A 22,357-nucleotide genomic window follows, 5' to 3' on the forward strand; every position below is an offset into this window, starting at 1 on the left:
ATGAGTTTGGGTTTACTTTTCAGAAGCAAAGTGAAACAAAGCAATGACATCTTTCTTTCCATTATTTTAATCATTAGGATGGCTATCCCCTTACATCATTGTTTCTTTCCCAGCTGCATTAAATCTTTCCATTTCACTGTAAGTGAGCAAAAGAAAATTCTCTATACTTGACATTATCATTTTCTCCAAAAATACATTATGTCTCAAGAAAAATAGATGTTCCTTTCTGTCATGATTTGTTTTGGGAAACCCAGACAAAGAAAATACTTAGTAAAATGAATACATTCTACCTGTTCCTTTTCAACACGGAATCATAGAATCCAAGGTTGGACAAAACTTCCTTGCACAAACCGCTCTAGAAACTTCAATCTCTTTCACAGCAGAATAATAACTGACATTTATAGAAGTCCAAGATTTGCAAAATACTTTGAAACATTTCTTAATTTGATCCTCATAATAACCAGCATTTAAGTGATACGGGTACTCTCTGTGTTTTGGACAAGAGGAAATTGATTTCATTGCTATATAGAGTTCCTGTTCTCAGTAGCAACCACAACCACAGCAGCTGGAGGACCCATGATGGAGGAGACGACAATGAGAGAGGGGCCTGGAGCCGACCCTGACGCCCTCGTCTCTCCCATCCTGGGAGGTAGAGCACCTGAGCCCAGTACTGACCCCCCCCCCCCCAATCCCCAGCCATGAACCTGGCCACTCAGATCAGGGAGGCCGGCTCCAGCCGGCTGCTCTTCACCAACTTCACCCAGGACAACACATCCTTAGCTGTTGGGAGTAAATCTGGTCGTAAATTCTTCTCCCTTTCCTCTGTGGATAAGCTGGAACAGATTTATGAATGTACTGATACAGAAGATGTGTGCACTGTGGAAAGATTGTTTGCAAGTAGCCTGGTGGACATTGCTAGCCTCAAAGCTCCACAAAAGTGAAAAGTCTGCCACTTTAAGAAGGGGACTGAACTATGCAATTATAGCTATTCCGGTACCATATTGGAAATCAAATTGAATAGACAGAGGTTGAGAGTATGCCTAGAAGAATGTCTATACATACACAATATTCTTGATATGAAGGTACTGCACATAATCAGGGAAACTCCCCCAAACCCTGCAGGTTTGTGTGCACTGTCAATAAACAGTGACAATTGTTACCTGGCTTATCCTGGAAGTGCAACTATTGGAGAAGTACAAGTCTCTGACACCATTAATTTGAGGGCTGCTAATATGATACCAGCTCATGATAGCCCCCTAGAAGCTTTGGCTTTTGATGCAAGTGTACCAAAGTTGCCACAGCTTCTGAGAAGGGAACTGTCATTAGGATATTTTCCATCCCAGAAGGACAGAAAATCTTTGAATTCTGAAGAGGAGTGAAGAGGTGTGTAATCATCTGCTTTTTGGCCTTCAGTGAGGATGGAATGTTCCTCTCTGCTTCCAGTAACACTGAGACAGTGTACATCTTCAAACTCAAGATTGAGAAAGAGAAACCTCAGGAGGAACCCAATACCTGGACTGGCTACTTTGGGAAAGTTCTTATGGCCTCTACCAGCTATTTGCCCTCTCAAGTAACAGAAATGTTTGATAATCGAAACAATAAGTCCGTGAAAGTAGCAAGAAATCAAATATCATCATGACAATCACCATTATTTCTCCATATTGCTTACAAAATCCAGTGGGAAGAAATAGAAAAAAATTCTATGCAAACTAGCTACAAGATGTATAAAATATTTAAGAATTTACCTATGATGTCAAATAGGAATTAAAGTAATACAACTATAAAACACTCTTTAATAAATACAAAATATTGTTATTTAATAAATAAGAAATAAAGACAAGTCTAAAGAATTGGAAAGAGTAATTGTTCATGTTTTAAATGTACAAATATAATAGTAATTTCAATACTATCTAAATTAATTAATTTATTCAGTTCCATAATACTCAACATACCGAATGGCTTCTCTATTAGACTTGGAGAGTAATAACAAAATTGATCTTAAGAGGAAAAAATTTGGTCAACACTCTCTAAAGAAATAATGGGAAAAATGAAAAGTAGGAGGCCAGATCTCTAACTATACTATTAATCATCACAAATATTTGGAAGTGGTATAAAAATGAAAAAAAAGTTGATCAAAGGAACAATTTAGGCGCAAGATTCAGAAGCAAATTAACAGAGTAGCATAGTATTCAATAAATTCAAAGAATCCAACTACTGCAGTAAGGACTCACTATTGGACAAAAACTGTTGGGAAAGTATTTTGATAAAATTAGCTTTAGAATAATAGCTCCCATCATATATCAAAATAAAAATCGAATTGATATGTTATTCAAACCATAATCCAAACTGATACACTGTCTATACAATAAAATTAGAGGAATAGGGAAGGAAAAATCTTTCACAAATATGAATAAAGGAAGACTTCTTGACCAAATGAGAATAAAAGTCACAGAAAAAATGGATCTTTACATTTATTGAAAAATAAATGCTTTTAGCACAATCAGTTAAAATTATAAAGGAAAGGTTTAAGTAGAAAATATTTTCTGTAGGTTGTGATAAAAATAAAATATTCAAGATATATTATAACTGATTCAAATATGACAATATTAATTATTATAGTGTGCATAATTTGCATCATAAAGTTTACAAAGTTATTTGTATGCACTATTTCATTTCATCCCTATAAAATATTATGAAGTAGGTGCTGTTATTCTCATTTTGTGGATGAGGAATCTGAGGCTAAGAGCAATTTAAGGACTTAATTTGATTCACACAGTTAATTATCAAAGCAAGATCAATTCCCTAAAATAGCTAAAAGATAAAATAATTTTCACTGTAATTCTCAAAAGACTAAAAGCAAGCTCTCAGTAGCCATATGAAAAATTGATCCAAATCATTAATAATAAGAAAAATGGAAACTACAACAACTCCGAATTTCAATCTCACACCCATCCATTTGTCAAAGATGACAAAACAGAAAACAATTGCTATAGAGCAGAGGTATCAAACATGCATGGTCTAAATCAGATTAAAATATAATTGGAAGGTATTTGACAAAATTAATTAAAACACAGTCAAACGTAGAAAATATTCATGTGTTTTTTCCAGTTGGCAGGGGTCTTTATGTATGGTTTACTGGGCCCCTTCCTGTTTAAATTTGATATCACCATTGCAGAGCATTTGGGTACTCAAGCTTATTAATGTGCTATTGTTCCAACTATGAAGTGGTCCAACCATTCTAGAAAGTAATTCAGATTCACTAAACTAAACTTACACTTTGACACAATGGTACCCTCAAAGACTTGTTAACTTGATGTATGGTGAAATAAGCATAATCAGTAGAACAATTTATACACTTTTTTTAAAGACAAGAATTATGATTAATGGTTTGAGCAACCAGAACTCTAGAGGACAAAAAGTAAATTATGTCCTTGACAGAGAGATGATGGACTAGAATTTCAGTATTAGAAATTCATTTTCAGACATCACTAATCTGTGAATTTATTTTGTTTGACTAGAGGAAGTCACTGTACCGTTGAGAGGAGAGGAAAAATATAGAATGATTAGGGGGATAAGTGATAGATAATGATGTCCAAAAAAGAAGAAAAAGAACAGTAACAATGAAGCATTTCTGAAAAATGTACAGGAGTGAGCAGAAGGAAATTAAAGGAAGACAGGCACTTTCTGATTGATGCCTTACCCACTTCTTTCTTTTATTTCTGAGTATAAGAACCATGTCTTCTCCTATCCCTAACACTTAGAACAATGCCTGACATATAGTAGATACTTAATAAATGTTTGTTGACTAGATTTGAGTTGACTCAAAACATCCCAAACAAAATCACTGAAACCTGATTCTTCTTCTGATTTTACTCTATCATGGGCACCATCATCTCCTACATTTTAAACTCTGGTATTATTCATAATTTTCCTTCTCTTCCAAATAAGTTAATACATCTTATTGAATATGTTTCTGTATCTCTCACATCCATTTCTTCCTCCCAGGAACTGGGCCATAATACCACCTATGTGGACTACTGAAATGGCCTATTAAGAGGTCTCTTTTCCATCATCTTCTTCTTCCAATTCACCCTTTACCCAAAGGCCAAATCAATCTTCCTTATGTATAAATCTAGTGATACCATTACTCTTCAAAGCCCATCAGTAGCTTCCTACTACCAATGAAGTGGGGTTCAAAATCTTTTTTTTTATGTTCAAGAACCTCCACAATTTATCTTTCTTGCCACATTTTATCCTATTCCTATTGATGTTCTCCATGTTTCAGTAAAACTAAATGAAACACTCTCTTCTCTCTAAATATACCAGCCTTAGTACTTTTCCATCTCTGTGCTTTTGCTCATTTATTGTACAAATCTGAACTGTTCCCATCACTACAATAAAACTAAGTGTCATTTCATCCCTGTAATCTTCCCTCATTACACAGTTCATAACAACCTTCATTCTAGAATCTCCCATAATATTTTACTTTTTCCCTTCAAATGAATGCATTCATTAGGCACTGTTGTCCTGATTTTAGTACAATGTTTTACCCATAGCAGGAACTTAAGAATGTATGGTGCATCGAATTGAAATGTTTCTATAGCAATTGAATTGTGAAGAGTTCAATGTTGTAGAGAGGAATCCTATTAAGGTTTGGGTGGAACTAGATGCCACTTGTAGTCAATGCCAACTCAGAGATTCTATGATCCTGTGACCTAGAGAAAACCAACATGTGTTGACAAAGCTATACTGAAATTAGAATTTATAAATACAAAAAGCTTGTTAAGACCCTCTGAGGAAGGTGTCTAAATATCTTTTTTTTAAAAAAATCTGTTTATCTCCTGGTGAATCGTCTCTGTATCTCATTTGGTGAACTATTTATCCTTGGAAGAAGAGACAAAAATGGTGGCACAAAATGGTGGTGGAAATTGGGGAGGTCAAGGAGGCTCTTTAGTCAGTCAGAAAGCTCATCCCAAAAGGATGAAGTGAAATCAGTTAGTCCATTGGTTTTTACTAAATGCCTCCTTTTGATATGGGCTAGTCAGGATTGTGCAGCTATGAATCTAAGTTTTCCTATCTGTTCAACAGAAGAGTTCCAATGCCATGACGGGCCCCAAGGGTGTGTGTGTGTGTGTGTGTGAATTTTTCCATTGGGTATTTTTTCCTTTATTTTTGCTTTATCATGAATATGGAGAAAATGATGAACAAACTTATCCATTGTCACAGTGTAGAGTTTCTATCTGATAATCAGTCAGGCAGTTTCTTCCTCCCCTGATAGGCTTTCCCTCCCCTTTGCAAAGATTGTGGGTAGATAAACATCTCTCTCTCTCTGAAGCATATATAAGAGATTCTCAGACACTCAAAGACAGTTCAGAAACTCCAAGTGGACAGCAAGTGTAGAGATGCAGGCCAGTGCTGTTCTCTTTGTCCTCTGTACTTCAGTGTACTGGGTCCTCATGGACTCCTACCCTACCACGACTGTGGGACCTCGGCCAATTAATTTAATATATGAAGTTGTATACATACTCAATCAAATTACTGTTCCCTCTAGTGAGGTAAGTAATTTTCAGGTGTTCTGAATCTGCTTCATTACTTAAAATTCACCAGCTAATTTTATTTTTGGAAATTATCTAAATGAACTTCTCTAATTTTTATTATTTACAGATAACTGTAAGGATCCCACAAAATCATGTACAAGAGGTAAGAGGTGTTCATCATCAGTTGCCCTTTAATGAATTATCTGGAATGCCTATGATTATGGATTCATATTTTACATGATAAGTCTTATCTTATGTAATCATGGAATAAATTCATTTTGAGAAACAGGGTGACATAATGAGTAGAGGGATTACCTTTAAGTCTGGGAGACTTTGGTTTCTACCTGTGACACATGCCAGCTATATGACCCATGGGCAAATCATTTAAACTATTATCATCCCAAATAAGTCTGTAAGATTGTAAATTGCAGATGAGTTGATGATCTGTTACATTTTCTACCTGTGTGGATAATGCCACAGGTCCCAATGACCTCCTCTAGCCCAAATTGTATATGGAGAACAATTCTTCCTTATAAGAATAATTGGTCTCTGTTAGTTAGAAGTCTACTTCATATGAGAAACAGCATAACTTTTATGCTGAGAACTTTAGATACCTAATTTAGATATCCCCAGATATGGACTCCAAAAGGTATTCAGGGCCATTTCCTATGGGAAGGTAGGAAAGGTTGCTACGAAAAAGGATATTGTAGTTTTATTATGGACTGGATGCCCAAGGAGCTAGGGTTGAGAACTAAAGTCCATGATACTCAGTCTTGCTGAGAGAATGGGACAGAGCCCCCTTGGAAGATGGTAGAGAGGGGGCTTGTCTTCAGTCATTACCTAGTGTAAGAGCTCACATCTCAGAACAAACCAGCTTCTAACTTTTAAGACCCCACTTTTAGCCCCCTTCTCCTTAAGATGGCCATAGTAAAACTCAGGTATCCCTCCAAGAATAGCAGCCTAAAGGCCACTTTCATTCTTCTATTACTTTCCTCACCTCACAGTGCTTCGGGAGAAACATGGATCTCTACATAGAAGATACAAAATTTATCCCTGGAGATGATAAAGTAGGCCTTAAAATTGGAGAAAATCTGAAAGTCATCAAGGTAAGTCCTGTAGAGAGCTATCATCTCAGCATCTTCCCCTGTCTTTGCTTACCAGAGGGGCCTACTTCTAAAGTTCTTCCCCTGAAAATGTCAAATTATTTATTTCTGTTGCATTGCTTTCCCCTTTGTTACCTCTCCATAAATGGTGACAATGTCCAGGAGGATTGATAGGGTGGGAGGGGGGGAAAGGAGAGTTTGGGTAACTCAGGGTATAAGAGGTTTTCTCTCCATTACTTTCATAGCTGAAGGGAAAATATATATATATATATATATATATATATATATATGTATATATATATGTCTTTGAGGATTGTGGAGGTGGGATGATTGAGTTCCTTGGAAAAGAAAGTGAAATCCATCCTGAGATTACCTAAATTGGGGATATTTCAGCCCCATTAAATCCTAGAGGTTACGGCTTTGTCTGAGAAGTCCACTCTGGTGGGTTATAGAGTCATTTTTGGAGGCAAAGACATGGGTCAGGATCTCTGGGCAGTGTTCTTGGCCTGTGGTGAAACAAGCAAACCTTTGCTCTAGGCAACTCAAACTTATCTCTCTCTTCCTTTGCAGGAATACTTTATGCCTAACTGTACCTCAGAGGTAAGAAATTTTGTTTCTTCATAGTTCTAGTTTCCATCTCAAAATCCTGCTGCCAATTTTTTCTCTGATTTTCTTCATGGCTAAGGTTAATTTTGTGTTTTTTTCTTCTTTATCCGTTAGGTGAATGCCTGCAGGGCTTTAGTTGTACCTGTGCAAACGTTTGTAAAGGAGCTAAAACCATTTTTGGAAGAAATTAAGTATTGCCTCCCTTACAAGCATAGGTTCTTATAGAGAGATCATCTTTCTACCAGTGAAGAGAGTAGCAGTTTCGGGACCTTGGAATGTTTGCCTTCATCTCAAAGAATAGAAATGCAGAACATGTAGACATTTTAATGGACTTTTCATCAGCATGTGAAGCAAATGACATTTAAAAAATCATATTTAATGCCAGATCAATCGATATTATTTATATTAATGAAATATATGACATAGAGTAGCTAGTTAATTTCAGTATATTTATTATATTTATATTTATAGTATCTTAGAGAGGTCTAAATATTCTTTAAATGTGATAATTTATTATTGTTATTATTTATTACCCTATTTATGATGTTCTCTGAATAAAACAAATTTATATATGTTTGCAAATTGTCTGTAAAGATCAAACTCAATGGATAACATAAATAGAATTTCAGGAAATATCCATGTGTAAGTTACTAGAAAATTGGGTTTTATCTAATTGTATTTTAAAATAAATAACATTTAAAAACACCTTCATTTTTTCATTGTTACAGTTTTAAGCAATAGAACAGACAATATATTTTAGTTTTATTTTTTTATACCTTTTGTTGTTATAAACATCTTGTTTTGAGAACATTCTTCATCTCTCCAGCACTTTGACTAATTTGACTAATGAAATTTTAAAACCTCCAGTAAAACAGGCTTCACAGGAAATTTTCACAATATAATACTTGCTAATGGTGTTTTGCTTGAACTTAATGCTTTTTCACTTTTCTTCTCAATCAAAAGTTATTTGCTTTTGTTTTCCTTCTTCAGTTTTGGTTCAATTGTCTATAGCCTTTTCTCCTTGTCCCTTTTATCCTCACTGTCCCCCTCTACACCAAGCAAACTCCAGATTCTTGCTTGAATACTCTTCAAATTCTCTTTTTCTCTTTAGTTCTTTATTTTGACTTTTGCTCTTAGCTGTTTCCCTTTTTCACAGGTATTTTCCTGTTCCTCTTATCTCTATAGGTTAAGGGAACTTCAAGTCCAGTCCATTTACTGCCCTGGGTGGGGTAGACACAGAGTTCCATAGCCAGGGCCCAAATTACAAATCTGAGAACTTGTTTACACTCATTGCACCTAACATGTCAAGTGTTTGGGAGGTGGGAATACTGAATGAAGATTTTACAAAGTGAAGTTTTCCAACATCATTTCATGAAGCTCTTAAAGTTCTGTGACATATCTGTCTTTTTATACTTTGTCATGTTTAGTTCATATATTAAATATATATCAAATGCTCTCTATTCGGTTCATGAATTTTTTTCTGAGATTTTTGGGGTTTTGAGAGAAACTAAAAGCAAATTCTATTAGATTTTCTAGGCACATGAATTCAAATAAAAATTATCCTTCAATTTTAAGGGAATATTTAGAAAAAAGAAATGATGGAAGGGAGGAAAGAGGGAAGGAAGGAAGGAAGGAAGGAAGGAAGGAAGGAAGGGACATTGATGTTCAATAAATTCTGCTCCAGTCTCTTACCTTTCCCTGTGTATGTCTTCCTGCATCATGTGTGTTTCTTGTAGACAACATACGGTTGGATTTTGGTTTTTAATCCACTCTGCTGTCCACTTCTGATATCTCCTGGGGAAAAAACTCCACTCGGGAGATTTTTCCCTATAAGGTTTTTAAAGAGCTTTAAGTGTTACTTGCTTCATTTGATCTTCATAAGAGCCCTGTGAGGTATAAGCTAGGATAATAATTTCCATTTTACATGTGAGGAAACTGAGGCTGAGAGTTAAATGACTTGCAAGTAATAACTGAGGCAGGATTTGAAATTTAGTTTATCCTGACAAAGTGTAGCATTATTCACCATGCCACCTACCTGCCTTTGTAATTTTATATTCATTTTCTTTTGCCAGCCTTTCTTTAAGTTTCTAAATCTTAAAATTCTGAGTTGAATGTTAAGTCTCTTGTGCAGTCTCCTTAGAAAGTTCTTCATTTATTCTTGTTTTTGTTTGTACAGGAAGAACTTTATTCTTTTTTAAAATAATAATTTATTTCCCCCCAATTACACGTAAAACCAATTTTTAGCATCCATTTTACTATATATTTGTATTTTTTCTACATAACATATGTAATAATAATATAACACATATATTTTGTTATAAAAATGTAATAACTTATAATAAATATACTTACCCAAAAGAAACAAATTCTTGCATTGTGTCTAAAAATCTGCCTCATTCTTTTTTTCACTCTACTTCTTATATATTCTCCCTCCCCAACAAGTCAGGCAATATGATATAGACTATATAGATATTATCATATAATATATATTTACATGTTAATCATATTGTGAAATAAGATATATATATATATATATATATTACCTACATTAGAGAAAATTCAGGAGGGAAATAAAGGGAAAAATGACATGTTTCATTCAATCTGTATTCAGATTCCATCTGTTCCTTCTATGGTTCTGATATCCTTTTTTCTCAAGAGTCCCTTGAAGTTGTCCAGGATCCTTATTTTGTCAATAATAGTTGTCATTCATAGTTGACTATAAAAAATTATTTTTTACTGTGCACAGTTCTCCTGGTTCTTCTCATTTCACTTTATCATTTCATATGTCTTTCCAATTTTTTAATGATGATTTTGTTTCTCATTTCTTATGGTATAATAATATTCCATTACAATCATATGCCACAACTTTTTTGCCATTCCCCAATTGATGGATGTACCTTCAGTTTCCAATTCTTTGCCACCACAAAAAGGCGGTGATATAAAAATTTTAGAACATATAGCTTCTTTTTCTTTTTCTTTTTCTTTCACCCTAGGAAATAAACCTAATAGTAGTATTATTAGGTGAAAAGTTATACACAATGTTTTAACTCTTTTATAATAATTCCAAATTGCTTTCCCAAAGTCAGAATAGTTCACAGTTCCACTATGTATTGGTGTTTATATCTTTCTCCAAAATTTGTCATTTTGCCGTTTTATCATTGTAGCCAATGTAATGGTATACCGCAGAGTTGATTTGGCTTGTATTTCTCTAATCAATGATGAATTCGAGAATTTTTTCAAATAAATCTTTCATTTCTTCATCCAAAAACTGTCTGTTCTCATCTTTTGACCATTTATCAGTTGAGGAATATCTCATATTCTTGTATATTTGACCAATTTCTTTGAGAAACTGCCTGTAACCCTCCCCCCCCCCCTTCAACATACTGCTTTCCTTGTAATTATGGCTGTTAATATATTTGTATAAGAATGTTTCAATTTAATGTGTTAAAAATGATCCATTTTCCATTTCACAGACCTATCTATTTCTTGTTAATCCATAAATTCTTTTCCTACCCATAAATTTGATAGGTAATATGTTTCCTATTCTTCTAATCGGTTTATAATTTCTCCCTCTATACCTTGGTCATGTATCCATTTTGATCTTTCTTAACAAATATATTATAAGATATTAATCTATATCTAGTTTCTGCCAAACTGTTTTCTGGTATCTTTAACAATTTTTACCAGTGATTTCTTGTTCCCAAAACTTGGAATTTGGCTTTGTCAAACACAAGGTTACCATAACATTTTATAGCTGTTTGCTGTGTGTGTATTCTGTTCCCCAATCTACTTTTCTATTTCTTAGCCAGTACCAGATAGTTTTGATAATTTCAGGTACTGATAGAATTCTTTCCTTAACATTTTTTCATTATTTCATTTGATATTCTTAGCCTTTTATTTTTACAAATGAATTTTATTATTTTTTATAGTACAATAAAATAATTCTTTGGCAATTTAATTGGGATAGTGTTTAGGTACCATTGTCATTTTAATTATGCTGCTTTTGTCCACCTATAAATGATTAATATTTCACCAATTATTTAAGTCTTACTTTATTTTTATAAAAAAGTTTTTTATAATTATATTCATATATTTTATAGATTTGATTTGGAAGATATACTCCTAAATATTTTTTCTATCTATAGCTAATTTAAACATGTTGTCTCTTATTTTATTGTAGGACATTACTATCAAGCACCTGAGAGAGCCATGAGACATTTTAGATTGACTAAGGAAAGTAGCAATGAAAAACAAATCTATATGTCTGCTCGGAGATCATTGGCATGGCTAGATTTCTGGCAAGAACTACAGGCCTCTCTTAGGAGTCAAGGTTAAGCTCCAGATAAAGAACTAGACATTTCTTAAACAGGATGAATGTTATCTGGCTCAGCTCCTCAGGTAGTAAGCCTTGAACCATACCTACAAAGCTTATGCACTATTTTAAGACAAGACATTTGGGGCTGTATTTTCATGGACACATGTATGCAAAGACCAAAAAGTCTTTGTATTTTGTGATGACTGAATTACAACTATGTTCCCCCATCTTTCTTGCAAGTCCTCTAATTCCTGATTGGTTAGTTATGTTGTAATGTTTCTAACTCCTGATTGGTTCATGATGGTGTAATGCTTCTTTAGGTACTAAAGCAAAATTTCATATATACTAGACTCAATTCTCAATAAAACTGAATTTGTGGTATCCTCCATATTTCCCCTCGATCCTATCATCTTCCATCCACAAGAACTCCCGTGTTCCCTTTATTTTGTGTTCCCTTATCTGGAGCCTGGCTCCAGAGAGAACTAGCAGAGAGACAGGTATCCTTGCATCCTATCTCCACATAATGAATGGTTTCTTGGGTAAATTGCTATTGTATGTTGAATAGGATTGTGGACTGTTCAATATGGCAGCAAAAGAAAGTGATAAATGTTGAAGGGGATGTGGCAAAATTGGGACACTAAAACTGCTGGTGGAGTTGTGAATTAATTTAACCATTCGGGAGAGCAATTTGGAATTATTCCCAAAAGGCTTTAAAAGAATGCTTGTCCTTTGATCTAGCCATATCACTGCTGGGTTTGTATCCCAAAGAGATAATAAGGAAAAATATTTGTACAAAAATATTTATAGCTGAGTTCTTTGTGGTGGCAAAATATTGGGAAATAAATGGGCAGTGACTGAATAAATTGTGGTATCTGTTGGTGATGCAAGACTATTGTGTTGAAAGAATTAATGAACTGGAGTAATTCCATGTGAACTGGATACAGAGTGAAAGGAGAAGAACCAGGAGAACATTGTACACAGAGACTGATACGTTATGGCACAATCGAATGTAATGGACTTTTCTACAAGCAGCAATGCAATGATCCAGGACAATCCAGAGGAACTTGTGAGAAAGAATGCTATCCATAACCAGAGAAAGAACTGTGGGGGTAGAAATGCAGAAGAAAAACATATGATCGATCACATAGTTCAATAGGGATATGATTGGGGTTTTGATGTTAAAAGATCAGTCTACTTGCAAATATGAATAACATGGAAATAAGTTTTGAACAAAAAGGGAGGTGGAGGAAGTCATGAATCATGTAACCATGGAAAAATATTTCAACTAAAAAAAAGAAGAAAATAACTGACCTGGAAAATATATCCAGGAGAGATAATTTAAGAATGATTGGACTAACTGAAAGTCATGACAAAAAAAAAGAAAAAAGAAAAAAAAGAAAAAGAAAAGCCTAGACATCATACCACAGGAAATTATTTGAGAAAACTACCCTGATGTTCTTGACCAACAGGGTAAAAGAGAAATTGAAAGAACACACAGATCACCTCCTGCATTAAATCCCCAAATGACAACAAAAGGAATGTTAAAGCCAAGCTCAAGAATTCCCAGGTCAAGGAGAAGATACAACAAGGTGCTAGAAACAACTTAGATATCATGGAGCCCCAATCAGGATTACAAAGGGTCTGGCAGTATCCACAATGAAGGACCAGAAGGCATGCCATATGATATTCCTCAATGCAAGGGAACTGGGTCTACAACCAAGAATCAACTATCTTGCAAATCTGACTATATTCTTTCAAAGGAAATTATGCTCATTTAATAAAATAGAAGATTTACAAGCATTCTTAAAAAAAAGATCAGACTTAAACAGAAAATTTGATGACCAAATACAGAATTCAAGAGAAGCATAAAAAGGTAAATAAGAAAGCGAAAAAAAAATTAAGAGCTTCAATAAGGTTTAATGGCCTATATTCCTGTATGGAAATATGATATCTGTAACTCTTAATAATTGTTATCATTATCATAGCAACTAGAAGAAATATACAAAGAGAGTGTGGTAGTAATCTGTTTAGGATGATATGTCTAAAAATATATAAAAAACTAAAGGCAAAAAGAGGATAATACTGGACTTCCGGTCAAGAAGGCAGCTTAGAGGCTGCAAAAGTTCAGAGCTCTGAAACCCCTTCCTTACCAATCACAAACTGAATGCTCCCAGGACACTGAAATTCAAACTGAACAACAGGACAGACCCGGGGAACCCTCCTCCTGGACCTGGATCAAAAAGTACGGCCCCCCAAAAGCCAGAACCTAGATCACTTGGATCTAAGGGGTAGGCAGAAGGACAATCCCAGGACCCACCCTCCCCAACCCAGAGTGCTGAGCCCACAGAAGCAGCGGGAACCTCAGGGCCCACAAAAGGGCCTCAGGGCTGGCTATTCTGAAAGACTCACCTTGAAAACAACCTGCTCCAGTTTCCCCAACACAGACCACAGGGAAACATAGAGAGAAGGGGGAAGCCTGTAGCCCCCTGGCTGGGTCCTTCCATCTGAATCTCAAGGGAGGTTCCAGCTTTAGGGCACCAGCTGAACCCAATCCCATCAGGAGCCCTCAGAGCTTCTGAAAGAACAGAAACCTCAGGGCCACCAGCAAAGGGGTTACTCCAAAGGGCATTTCTTGAAAGCAACCTGGGCCAGTCTCCAGGCATTCAACACAGAAAGTAGAGGAGGAGGTTTTTTGCTTCAGGGATCATTTGGTTCAAACCAGCCCAACCTAATCCCATCAGGACCCCTCAGAGCCCAGGGAGGCCATGACCCCTCCCCCCTTAGAGAGTAGGGTCTTCTGAAAGAACAGATACCTAGAGGTAGAGTCAAGACAATCTTATCCTAAAGAATTCTGTGGAGAATTAGAAGGAACATAGACCTGGCAGCCCGAGCAGAGCTTTGGAGATCCTCCATATTTGCTCCAGCCGTCCAGGAAGTTTAGAACTCAGAGCAAACCCAGCACAACCAGGCTGAACTTAATCCCATCAAAAGTCTCCAGAACTCAGGGAAGCCCAGGCTCCCCACCCATCCTCACTGACTGCTGGACTTTAAGCCAATCAAAAGCTTCCAGAGGACAGGGAAACTCAAACCCCCAACAACCCTCTATACCAAGACAGCCTCTGTTAAAGCTCCAAGAGGGGAGACTGATAGAAGTCCCCAAAAAAACAAAAAATGAGAGGAACAAGAGCACAGACAAATACAGGGAGGAAAGAAGGGGTGAATTTGGGCAAACAACAGAAAAAGAAGAAAGAAACTACAATAGACAGCTACTACTCAGCAAATGGAACAGAGGGGGAGAGATCAGCAAATGATAAATCAGAAATCCCAGCGAATTGGATACAGGCCATGGAAGAACTCAAAACACAATTAAGAGAGGCTGAAGACAATTGGGAAAAGAACTTAAAAATTAAGATAAGTCATCTGGAAACAGAGGCACTTGAACTAAAATGAGAAAATAGTGTCTTGAAAGCCAAAATCAACCAGTTGGAAAATGAGGCAAAGGAGATGAAAGATGAGGCAAAGGAGATGAAAGACGAGGTAAAGAGGATGAAAGACGATCTTCAAAGAAAAGCAGACCAGAAGGAAAAGGACGACCAAAAAGCCAGAGATGAAATCCAATCTTTAAGAACCAGAATACAACAACTGGAATTAAGTGACCTCACAAGGCAGCAGGACACTATAAAACAAAATGAAAAGAATGAAAAAAATTGAGGAAAATGTGAAGCATTTCATTCACAAAACAGATGATTTAGAAAATCATTCAAGAAAAGACAATTTAAGAATAATTGGCTTACAGGAAGACCACGACAAAAGAAAAAGCCTGGACATAATACTAGAGGAAATTATCCAGGAAAACTGCCCCCATATGCTAGAACAAGAGGGGAAAGTGAAGATTGAAAGAATCCACAGATTACCTCCTGTATTTAACCCCCAACTGACAACACCAAGAAATGTTATAGTCAAATTCAAAAACTATCAGACCAAAGAAAAGATATTACAAGCTGCCAAGAAGAAGCCCTTCAGATACCATGGAAACATGGTGAGGTTAATCCAGGATCTGGCTGCATCCAAACTGAAGGACCGAAAGGCATGGAATACGATATTCGGGAAAGCAAGGGAACTAGGTCCAGAACCAAGAATAAAATAACCATCAAAACTGACTATATTCTTTCAAGGGAAATATGGTCATTCAACACAACAGAAGAGTTCCAAGCATTCATAAATAAAAGACCAGACCTGAACAGAAAATTTGATGTCCAACCACAGAACTTAAGAGAATCATGAAAAGGTAATTAAAAAAGAGGGGGAAAAAACAACAACAAAAAATTTTTAAGAGACTCAATAAGGTAAAATGATATGTATCCCTATAAGAAAAGAGGTCATTGGTAACTCTTAAAAACTGTTGCTATCATCGAGGAAAATGACAATGGCGAAACATCCTTTCAAAACCTTTGGGATGCAGCCAAAGCGGTAATCAGAGGTAAATTCATATCCCTGAATGCTTATATTAACAAACAAGGGAGAGCAGAGATCAATCAATTGGAAATGCAAATGAAAAAACTCAAAAGCGATCAAATTAAAACCCCCGAGCAGAAAACCAAACTAGAAATCCTAAAAATTAAGGGAGAAATTAATAAAATTGAAAGTGATAGAACTATTGATTTAATAAATAAGACAAGAAGCTGGTACTTTGAAAAAACAAACAAAATAGACAAAGTACTGGTCAATCTAATTAAAAAAAAGGAAGGAAGAAAAGCAAATTAACAGCATTAAAGATGAAAAGGGGGACAGCACCTCCTATGAAGAGGAAATTAAGGCAATCATTAGAAATTACTTTGCCCAATTATATGGCAATAAATACACCAATTTAGGAGAAATGGATGAATATATACAAAAACACAAACTGCCTAGACTAACAGAAGAGGAAATAGAATTCTTAAATAATCCCATATCAGAAAATGAAATCCACCAAGCCATCAAAGAACTTCCTAAGAAAAAATCCCCAGGGCCTGATGGATTCACCAGTGAATTCTATGAAACATTCAGAGAACAGTTAATCCCAATACTATACAAACTATTTGACATAATAAGCAAAGAGGGAGTTCTACCAAACTCCTTTTATGACACAAACATGGTACTGATTCCAAAACCAGGCAGGTCAAAAACAGAGAAAGAAAACTATAGGCCAATCTCCCTAATGAATATAGATGCAAAAATCTTAAATAGGATACTAGCAAAAAGACTCCAGCAAGTGATCAGAAGGATCATTCACCATGGTCAAGTAGGATTCATACCAGGGATGCAGGGCTGGTTCAACATTAGGAAAACCATCCACATAATTGACCACATCAACAAGCAAACTAGCAAGAACCACATGATTATCTCAATATATGCAGAAAAACCTTTGATAAAATACAACACCCATTCCTATTAAAAACACTAGAAAGCATAGGAATAGAAGGGTCATTCCTAAAAATAATAAACAGCATATATCTAAAACCAACAGCTAATATCATCTGCAATGGGGATAAACTAGAAGCATTCCCAATAAGATCAGGAGTGAAACAAGGATGCCCATTATCACCTCTACTATTTGACATTGTACTAGAAACACTAGCAGTAGCAATTAGAGAAGATAAAGGAATTGAAGGCATCAAAATAGGCAAGGAGGAGACCGAGTTATCACTCTTTGTGGATGAAATGATGGTCTACTTAAAGAATCCTAGAGATTCAACCAAAAAGCTAATTGAAATAATCAACAACTTTAGCAAAGTTGCAGGATACAAAATAAACCCACATAAATCATCAGCTTTTCTATATATCTCCAACACAGCTCAGCAGCAAGAACTAGAAAGAGAAATCCCATTCAAAATCACCTTAGACAAAATAAAATACCTAGGAATCTACCTCCCAAGACAAACACAGGAACTATATGAACACAACTACAAAACACTCACCACACAACTAAAACTAGACTTGAGCAAATGGAAAAACTTTAACTGCTCATGGATAGGATGAGCCAATATAATAAAAATGACCATCCTACCCAAACTTATTTATCTATTTAGTGCCATACCCATTGAACTACCAAAATACTTCTTCACTGATTTAGAAAAAACCATAACAAAGTTCATTTGGAAGAACAAAAGATCAAGGATATCCAGGGAAATAATGAAAAAAAAAACACATATGATGGGGGCCTTGCAGTCCCTGACCTAAAACTATATTACAAAGCAGCAGTCATCAAAACAATTTGGTACTGGCTAAGAAACAGAAAGGAAGATCAGTGGAATTGACTGGGGGAAAGCGACCTCAGCGAGACAGTATACGATAAACCCAAAGATCCCAGCTTTTGGGACAAAAATCCACTATTCGATAAAAACTGTTGGGAAAATTGGAAGACAGTGTGGGAGAGACTAGGAATAGATCAACACCTCACACCCTACACCAAGATAAATTCAAAATGGGTGAGTGACTTAAACATAAAGAAGGAAACCATAAGTAAATTGGGTAAACACAGAATAGTATACATGTCAGACCTTTGGGAGGGGAAAGGCTTTAAAACCAAGCAAGATATAGAAAGAATCACAAAATGTAAAATAAATAATTTTGACTACATCAAACTAAAAAGCTTTTGTACAAACAAAACCAATGTAACTAAAATCAGAAGGGAAACAACAAATTGGGAAAAAATCTTCATAGAAACCTCTGACAAAGGTTTAATTACTCATGTTTATAAAGAGCTAAATCAATTGTACAAAAAATCAAGCCATTCTCCAATTGATAAATGGGCAAGGGACATGGATAGGCAGTTCTCAGATAAAGAAATCAAAACTATTAACAAGCACATGAAGAAGTGTTCTAAATCTCTTATAATCAGAGAGATGCAAATAAAAACAACTCTGAGGTATCACCTCACACCTAGCAGATTGGCTAACATAATAGCAAAGGAAAGTAATGAATGCTGGAGGGGATGTGGCAAAGTAGGGACATTAATTCATTGCTGGTGGAGTTGTGAATTGATCCAACCATTCTGGAGGGCAATTTGGAACTATGCCCAAAGGGCAACAAAAGAATATCTACCCTTTGATCCAGCCATAGCACTGCTGGGTCTGTACCCCAAAGAGATAATGGACAGAAAGACTTGTACAAAAATATTCATACCTGTGCTCTTTGTGGTGGCCAAAAACTGGAAAATGAGGGGATGCCCATCAATTGGGGAATGGCTGAACAAACTGTGGTATATGTTGGTGATGGAATACTATTGTGCTAAAAGGAATAATAAAGTGGAGGAGTTCCATGGAGACTGGAACAACCTCCAGGAAGTGATGCAGAGCGAGAGGAGCAGAACCAGGAGAACATTGTACACAGAGACTAATACACTGTGGTATAATCGAACGTAATGGACTTCTCCATAAATGGGGGTGTAATGTCCCTGAACAATTTGCAGGGATCCAGGAGAAAAAAACACCATTCATAAGCAAAGGATAAACTATGGGAGTGGAAACACCGAGGAAAAGCAACTGCCTGAATACAGAGGTTGAGGGGACATGACAGAGGAGAGACTCTAAATGAACACTCTAATGCAAATACTATCAACAAAGCAATGGGTTCAAATCAAGAAAACATCTAATGCCCAGTGGACTTACGCGTCGGCTATGGGGGGTGGGGGGGAGGAAAAGAAAATGATCTATGTCTTTAATGAATAATGCTTGGAAATGATCAAATAAAATATATTAAAAAAAACTGTTGCTATCATCTGAGCAGATAGAAGAATTACACTCAGAGGGAACAGTGACAAATTGTATAGGATGAAAGGACAAGACATAAATAGGTATATAGATATATGCATGCACAAATACATACACATATGAATGTATATATATATATATATATATATATATATATACATGACTAGAGCTAAAAAAAGAGGTTATGACTAAAAGAAATGGGAAAAGAAACAAATGGGGGTAAATTTATACGTCACAAAGAAGCTCATGGTGGTAGGGGGGAGAACATCAATACACCAGAAGGGTCAAGAGGTTGGAGATAGGAAATACCCAACTGTTATAAGCTTTGAAACTGACCCAAAGAGGGAAGAACAATCCAATCCACTGGGGAAGAGAATAGATTTGTGCCCTTTTGGGGAGTAGAAGAGTAAAAAACGGACTGGTGGGGTGGGAAGCAGTACAAGGGAGGGGGGGGATTTTTTAAAAAAAGACTACAGGGAATAAGAAGGGAGGGGGTTAGAAAGGGAAGTAAAATAAGGGAGGGGAACTAGGTGGACTGACTATTAACAAAATTGGTGTAGAAAGAAATAGTGAAAGACGAAAGGGCAGGACCAGGAGTAGAAATCAAAATGCTGGGAAATAAACAGCTAGTAATCATAACTCTGAATGTGAATGGAATGAACTCACCCATAAAATGCAAGTGAATAGTAGAGTGGCTTAGAATCCAAAACCCTACCATATGCTGTCTGCAAGAAACACACATGAGGAAGGTAGATACGCATAGGGTGAAAGTAAGAGGATGGAGCCAAATCTATTGGGCATCAAATGATAAAAAGAAGGCAGGAGTAGCAATCATGATATCAGACAAAGCCAAAGTAAAAATAAATCTAGTTAAAAGAGATAGGGAAGGTAATTACATCATGATAAAAGGCAGTATAGACAATGAGGAAATATCTGTACTCAATATGTATGCACCAAATGGCATAGCATCCAAATTTCTAAAGGAGAAACTAGAGGAGCTCAAGGATGAAATAGATAGAAAAACTATACAAGTGGGAAACCCGAAACTTCCCCTATCTGAACTAGATAAATCAAATAAAAAAATAAACAAGAAAGAGGTGAGAGAAGCAAATGAAATCTTAGAAAAATTAGAGTTAGTAGACATATGGAGAAAAATAAATAGGGACAAAAAGGAATACACCTTCTTTTCAGCAGCACATGGTACATTCACAAAAATTGACCATGTACTAGGGCACAAAATCATTGCAAACTAGTGCAAAAGGGCAGAAATAATAAATGCAACCTTCTCAGATCACAATGCAATAAAGATAATAATTAGTAAGGGTACCTGGAGAGATAAATCAAAAATTAATTGGAAATTAAATAATATGATTCTCCAAAACCAGCTAGTTAAAGAACAAATCATAGAAACTATTAATAACTTCATTGAAGAAAATGACAATGGTGAGACATACTTTCAAAACCTATGGGATGCAGCCAAAGCAGTACTCAGGGGGAAATTTATATCCTTGAGTTCGTATATAAACAAATTAAGAAGGGCAGAGGTCAATGAATTGGGCATGCAAATTAAAAACCTAGAAAGTGAACAAATTAAAAATCTTCAGATGAAGAATAAATTAGAAATCCTAAAAATCAAAGGAGAAATTAATAAAATTGAAAGTCAGAGAACTATTGAATTAATAAATAAGACTAGAAGCTGGTACTTTGAAAAAAACAAATAAAATAGACAAAATACATGTCAGTCTAATTTAAAAAAGGAAAGAAAAAAAGCAAATTGACAGTATCCAAGATGAAAAGGGAGACCTCACCTCTAATGAAGAGGAAATCAAGGCAATCATTAAAAACTACTATGCCCAACTATATGGCAATAAATATACCAACCTAGGTGATATGGATGAATATTTACAAAAAAATATAAATCACCTAGACTAACAGAAGAAGAAATAGATTTCTTAAATAATCCCATATCAGAAAAAGAAATCCAACAGGCCATCAAAGAACCTCCTAAGAAAAAATCCCCAGGGCCTGAAGGATTCACCAGTGAATTCTATCGAACATTCAAAGAACAGCTAACTCCAATACTATACAAACTATTTGACATAATAAGCAAAGAGGGAGTGCTACCAAATTCCTTTTATGACACAAACATGGTACTGATCCCAAAGCCAGGCAGGTTAAAAACAGAGAAAGAAAACTATAGGCCAATCTCCCTAATGAATATAGATGCAAAAATCCTAAATAGGATACTAGCAAAAAGACTCCAGCAAGTGATCAGAAGAGTCATTCACCATGATCAAGTAGGATTTATACCAGGGATGCGGGGCTGGTTCAATATTAGGAAAACCATCCACATAACTGACCATATCAACAAGCAAACCAACAAAAATCACATGATTATTTCAATAGACACAGAAAAAGCCTCTGATAAAATACAACACCCATTCCTATTAAAAACACTAGAAAGCATAGGAATAGAAGAGTCGTTCCTAAAAATAATAAACAGTATATATCTAAAACCATCAACTAATATCATCTGCAATGGGGATAAACTAGATGCATTCCCAATAAAATCAGGAGTGAAACAAGGATGCCCATTATCACCTCTATTATTTGACATTGTACTAGAAACACTAGCTGTAGCAATTAGAGAAGATAAAGGAATTGAAGGCATTAAAATAGGCAAGGAGGAGACCAAGTTATCACTCTTTGCGGATGACATGATGGTCTACTTAAAGAATCCTAGAGATTCAACCAAAAAGCTAATTGAAATAATCAACAACTTTAGCAAAGTTGCAGGATACAAAATAAACCCACATAAGTCATCAGCATTTCTATATATCTCCAACACAGCTCAGCAGCAAGAACTAGAAAGAGAAATCCCATTCAAAATCACCTTAGACAAAATAAAATACTTAGGAATCTATCTCCCAAAACAAACACAGGAACTATATGAACGCAACTACAAAACACTCTCCACACAACTAAAACTAGACTTGAACAATTGGAAAAACATTAACTGCTCATGGATAGGACGAGCCAATATAA

The 22,357-nt window shown here is 35.7% G+C and overlaps 1 pseudogene; it reads left to right on the top strand.

The window, feature by feature from the left end:
- Positions 1-698: 698 nt before the first annotated feature.
- On the top strand, positions 699-1,639 carry LOC100018192 (WD repeat domain phosphoinositide-interacting protein 2-like; annotated as a pseudogene).
- Positions 1,640-22,357: the final 20,718 nt, after the last annotated feature.

Source organism: Monodelphis domestica, chromosome 1, assembly GCF_027887165.1.
Source record: "Monodelphis domestica isolate mMonDom1 chromosome 1, mMonDom1.pri, whole genome shotgun sequence".
Classification (NCBI taxonomy): Eukaryota; Metazoa; Chordata; class Mammalia; order Didelphimorphia; family Didelphidae; genus Monodelphis; species Monodelphis domestica.